We start from the raw sequence: 7,003 nt of genomic DNA, 5'->3' as shown, positions 1-7,003 counted from the left end.
TTGTAATTTATTTGTTGTTGTCGAGCTTTATATTTTCTTTTATATTCAACAGTTCCATACTTCTGTTTCCTCTTCCCGACTTCGAGTCAAGCGAATAATGGTCCGGAATTCGTAGGTATGGATTTTGAAATAAACATAGTTAATGTTCTAAGAAGGAAATAGTAATTGAACGATCTTGATTTGGTAAGTTACCAGAATGTCCGAAAAGATAGAATTATCAAGGAGATATGTTCTTAATATGTTTGGAGATTGGGTAGAATGTAAGAGTTGTGTAACATGGCACATGATGACGTTATGATCTGTGAATCATTATGTTCCATTTAGAAACTCAGCATGAATTACTGAAATATAATCACGTTGATCAAGTGTCATTATATTATACTAATTCATGCTTCAGTTTCCAACACTACTTCAAAACATTCATATTTTAAACTCAAATTTTTTCAGAATTTAGAAACTAACACAGTTTCTTTTATGTTGTAACGCAAATATTATGAAGAGATAAATGATTTTTGATGAGGATAGTTGGGAATATATCTTCCAGAATATCGGAGATATTTATAATTAAAAATACGATGATATCTTAGAATATCTAAGATCAGGGAATGACGCGAAAAATCTATCTGTGAAGGTTTAGAATAAGGAGTAAGGTTCTTACTAACGGTTTCAGCAGACACTGAATCATTTGAATCCTTTGAAGGTAGATTTCGTCATTGTGATTTGTCCACGACCTCCTTTATACTTTGCTCAATCCGTTTTCCAGTACCAAATTTTTCGTTCGAGCTTTTCCAATCTATTATTTGTCAAACTTCTGACCGTAATTGTTGTCTACTTTCTTTACCACTTTATCAGTCTTTTCCAAAACTTAATAGCACTAATTCGTAGACTGGGGCATTTTTCAGAAACTTCACATTTGAAATATGTAATTCTTGGGGATAGACGTTGTATATATATATAACTGCCGAAATAGAAATGCTGCGAGATTTCAAAATACCAATTGTTCATTCCGCCAAAGGGGTAACGAGTTGCTGGTACATCTGCTGATAATGTCGTGGAATATAAAAGGTTCCCTGGTAACAAAAGGGTAATCGTATGTATTACAGGTTATAATAAGGCTACTTCGAATGGAAAGTCGAGGTTGACTTGCTAAAACTGTGACAAAATTTGCTATTTTGAAAAGGAATTGCAAAGTTATTTTTGCTAATAAATGCTAAAAGATTTAACGCGGATACGTGTTAAATTATGTACTTGGTTTCGAGAGCTTTTCAGGTGCAAGACTGCGGGTAATGTGTGGTTGGATCATCATCTCGATTGTCCATTATTTGAAGTGTCTTCAGGAATTTCAAAGGGTTTGATCATAGATTATAATTATTAATATACATATGATGTTTTAGGACTTTGAATGATACAAATATTTTTCTGGGTTCCAAGAATCGAATGATGTTCTAGCATAGTTTTGAAGTCAAAGTATAGTTTTGAAAGATGTAAGAGTCCTAAGAGTGATGTCTTCTGTTAAGTCTTGACTTGGATTTCGTTTTATCGTAATCAAATTTGAATGAGAATGGTTGTTTTGATTTCTATGAAAGAATGTATATTATTGTGAAGGTAGTGAGTATAGTTGATGATTGTTGAATCAGAGTCGAAGAATATAATCATATTAATTGTGAATTTATATATCTCTCAGGTATTACCTACCCGTTAAAAAAAATTTCACAAGTAATGTTTTGTACCAGAGAATTTTATTACAATCTTTATGAAAATATATGTACATATATATCTTCTTCAGATGTAATCATGAATTTAATAAGTCAATGTAATATTAGACTCATTTGATTTTCGGTTTGAGCTAGAATAAGTAATCTCTAAAACGATTAGGAACCACATATTCTTCACAGAATATTAATGAAGTTATGGATCAATACTTCTTTATTTATTCTTATATATATTTCCTTAGTGAATCATGCTGATACTCATTGAACTCTTGCTAACTTCGCAAGATATGAATGTTGTTTCCCAGTAAGCTTCGAGTACATTGAAGATGAAAGTGTAAAATCAAACATATTATTGAATAATACACTTGGTTTATTATAAAACGAAATTCATTGAATTGAAACAGGGATTGTAGTTAACGATGATTAAGTTGCTGACGAAGGATGTACATCATTGCATATTTGTAGTATGAATTTAAACGAGTAGTATCTACCCTTTTTCAATTCATACTTAATAGCTTAGTACGAAAAGATTTATTTTGGTTTCCGAATTCATATATATAAAATATTTATATAAATTCTTCAGAAGAATGAGTTAATACTTCATAACTCATTGATGCAATATACGCGTTATTAATGATGTCCACGGTGATTCTTGAACTGGTGGAGCTTGTGATGTTAAAGTTGCTGACGATTCTAACGATGTTGATAGCACTGACTGTGTTGGTGAGGCTAAGGGTACTGCTGATGCTGTTGGTAAAACAAGTCTAGCTTGTACCTTACGCATCATTCTTGTCGGGGTTTCTACTCTTCCTTTTATCATTTCTGTCCACTCATCTGATTTATGGTTAAGGCAGAAATAGGTAATCTCTATGTCTTTAGAGATTACATAATTACCATAGAATGTTTCTCCGATGAAGTTATGAATCAATACTTCATCGTTTGTTGTTGTTGGTACTTCTTGGTATCTATGGTGTATGTGACGTTGATATCCAAGGTACGGATGGTGATATTGAGGCGTGTGATGCGGATGTGATTGTTGGTGGTGGTAATGATCCTGTTGATGTTGATGATGGTGATAACGTTGATGCTGGTGATGCTGTTGGTGCTTAGGGTATTGAGGCTTGCGATGTTGATGTTATTGACGGTACTGGTTATGCTGCTGATGCTGCTGATGGTGTTTGTAACCTTCGTACCGTATTCTCCAAAGCCACTACCTGAGTGCGAAGCTCGTTGACTTCTTCTATTACACCGGGGTGATTGTCGGTTCGGACGAGCGGATAAATAAAATCTAGAATTTGATGTAGTATATAATCGTGACGAGATACTCTGGAAATGAGAGAGAAAATGGTTTCTCGAACAGGTTCGCCGGTAAGTGCTTCAGGTTCATCATCAAGAGGGCAATTTGGTGGATGGAAGGGATCACCTTCTTCTTGTCTCCAATGATTGAGGAGGCTACGAACCCCTCCCCAATCCATCCAAAATAGATGATGACTGATTGGTTGATCCATTCCGGTCACACTGCTTTTGGAGCTTGAGTGGTATTCCATATCGGAATCCGAGGGACTTCAACTAGTGACGAGTTCCATTTCGTATGATTGAATAAAGGATTTTTCGATATGAAATGATTTTTCGGCTATCGGGTGGTATTCTAATTATATAGAATATCCACATATATAGAACAAAAGATCTCATAGATTACGAAGGGATTTACGGAATATGTCAGACAAAGTTTACAGTAACAGATACGCGTAGATATGAATTAATAAATACGCTAAGATATGAATTTTGTCTATACACCATTCATGCAATGAATGCAGTAAGACGTGTTTAGACTTAAGATAATAAGCAGGTAATTTCCTATAGATGATAAGTAGATGATTTTTGACACAAAATGATAAGCAAAATTTTGACATGCAGACACGGTCGAAGTCCAGACTCACTAATGCAACCTAACGACTTATCAGTTAGACACACTAATGCAGACCTGGTTCGCTAAGACCACCGCTCTGATACCACATGAAACGACCCGACCCAATCCATAGGAACGAATACAATAACATATGATTACATCGCGAGGCGTTTGACCTCTATATGATACGTTTTATAAACATTGCATTCTTTTGAAAAGATATACCATAAATGAATATTTAAAATTCAATGTTTTTGACATCTGATGATTTCTACATATAGACAATCACCGTAAATAATAGTTTACAAGAATACTTCCGTTGACAATGCAGTCAAAATAAATACACGGTGATGATTTTGTGAATGCAATGCTTCCTCGAATAAAACATGTATGACTCCATGCACATGGTTTCTCTAACATATATTCAAACAGTGGAAGACTTCTAGGAACCTGAGAATAAACATGCTTTAAACGTCAACATAAAGTTGGTGAGATATAGGTTTAATGCTAGCAGCATTATAAATATAGACCACAAGATTTCATATACATAAACGTTTTAATAAAAATATTCTAAGTGGTTGAGCACTTGATAACCATACTTAACATTTAATCAACGTCGCATATTCCCTTTATTATGAAATCTCACTACACTGTACCAAGTGTAGTCACCGAAACGAAGTACTGTGCAACCGTTGAATACTGGTCGTCCAGTCCGGTTGGGGTTGTCAGGCCCGATAGATCTATCAACAGGATTCGCGTTTACAATACCACATGTAAATAGTAGTTACCAAGCTACAGGGAAGTATGCCAGTGGTACAACTCAACGTAGAATATATTTTTTTATCACTTGTGTCCATAACGTAAATCATAAAATGCATGTATTCTCATCCCGAAATATTTAGAGTTTAAAAGTGGGACTATATACTCACTTTTGCCTTGAAGGTATTTAACTCGACTTGGTCTCCGATAGATATCACGAACCTAACCATATATATATAATATATCAACATATTTTTTTTTCAAGTAATCGTTACATATATATATATATATATATATATATATATATATATATATATATATATATATATATATATATATATATATATATATATATATATATATATATATATATATATATATATATATATATATATATACTTATAATACTTTTAATATTTTCTTAGTCCGTGGTTAGCAGTCCGATGTTAGTGGTCCACAATTAGTTGCTCAATAAAATAAATAAAGACCCCATCATATTCGTATTGATCAGAATTAATCTCGACCCATGGTACCATGTTGTCAAATGACGTGTTGCGTACATAAAGTACCATGTTGTCAAATGACGTGTTGCGTACAATCATGAGGTCTTATGATTAATCTTCTCGTGTTGTTTACGGGTGGTCCTGAAATATATAAAATCAAATCATAAGTAATTATATATAAAATATCATATTAATTAGAAAAGGTATGATTAATTTACTTTATCTCCAAATATTTTCGTAGCTAAACTAGCTTCGGATACCCAATCTTGTTTTAGTCGTAGTTTCTTCATTACAACTTCGTTTTTGTTGGTTCAACTTGCCACTTCCTTGGATTGAGTCAAATTTTAAGAATATGAACTGAAAATACCTTAGTTTGTATACGAAATCACAAGTTATAGGTCAAACTTTGGTAAAACTTATGAAAGTGATCATTTTCCATCATAAAAACAACATTTAATGATCATTTTTCTAAAAATACTTACACTTTGAGTTAAACCATGAAATTTTTATGTGTTAACATATTCATAAGAAATATCATTTTTCCAGAACATGAACTTCCAATTCAAAGTTCAAGATGGTTTTTAATTATCCAACCCAAAACAGCCCCCGGTTGCACTCCGACGACGTAGATTCAGTTTTTAAGGTGTTCTTTGTAAAACCAAGTTATATCTTGTTAAGTTAGCATATCATTATGATATATTACAGGTCTTGAAGTGTTTTAAAAGTTAAGTTATAAGGATCTATTTAGTTTGCAAACAAGTTTGAAATCATTCAAACTATGTTCTTGTTGTTAAAATTTTACAACATAAAATAAGATAGCTATATAATTATGAATCGAACAAGATTATGAACAAGGTTACTACCTCAAGTTACTTGGACAAAGTTACTGTAAGAGATAAGAAAAAATCTTGGAATCAAAGAGTGGTGGAGTTAGATCAAAAGGTTAGAAGTATACTTCTTCAAATGGGTGGTTATTTTGATATGTTCTTGAAAGAGTTTTCTTATGGTGTTTAAGGCTTGTAATTGAAGCTAAATGATGGGGAAAATGCTTGGAGATGATCAAGTATGAAGTTAGGAGTATTTTGAGAGAGAAATTAGGGTGTAGGTATGAGAAAATGGAGTGAAGAAATGGTGTTCATTCATAAAAACGTTTTTAGTTTATAAAGAAAGAAAAGGATTCCTAATTTTGTTTTCTTACTAATAATTCATGCTACTTGACAAATCCTAGTTACCTCATATCTAGGGCAGTAATAATGTTGATTAGGATGTTGATTTGATGTGTATATACCAATAGTAAATACATATAGAAGCTGGGTATGATACGGGTACATATACCCTAGATATACGTATAGAAATCTTGAGGAAACGAAATGAGAATTCAAATATAGCTATCTTTTGTGAACATACTTATATTGTTTTATGTATTTAAGTCCTTAAAAAGTGATTAAATACATTATATATACGATACATGTATAAGCATTATAGGTTATAAGTATATATATCAAAGAATGTTACGTATAGTTATCGTTTTGAAAACTTAAGTTAGTAGTTTCAAAATATACTTATAACTCATTGTCATTAGTACACAATGAGATGTTAAACAATCCTTAGATCATGTTAAATATATATAAATACATATATATACACAAACGTATAATTATCGTATGTTATATAGTTCGTGATATCATCGGTCAAATTGGACTGTCAAACGTTGTGTAAAACTCTTTTCAAAAACATAAGTCTCAACAATTTGGATTGCTTATCATGTTGGTAAGGTTTAATTTATGTAAATATTAATCTCATAAGTATAAAACAATTGGAAAAATCTGGGTCGTTACAGAGTTCATTAGTTTAACATAAATAATCATTTCATAATTTTAATAGACCACAAGATTTCATACTTCCATTTCTCGTAAACATACGTCCCATGCATAGAGACAAAAATATCATTCATATGGATTGAACACCTGGTAACCAACATTCACAATATGCATATAAGAATATCCCCATCATTCCGGGATCCTCCTTCGGACATGATATAAATTTCGAAGTACTAAAGCATCCGGTACTTTGGATGGGGCTTGTTGGGCCCAATAGATCTATCTTTAGGATTCGCGTCA

The sequence above is a fragment of the Rutidosis leptorrhynchoides genome, chromosome 2, assembly GCF_046630445.1.
Source record: "Rutidosis leptorrhynchoides isolate AG116_Rl617_1_P2 chromosome 2, CSIRO_AGI_Rlap_v1, whole genome shotgun sequence".
NCBI lineage: Eukaryota > Viridiplantae > Streptophyta > Magnoliopsida > Asterales > Asteraceae > Rutidosis > Rutidosis leptorrhynchoides.
Note: the sequence above shows the minus strand (reverse complement) of the source record.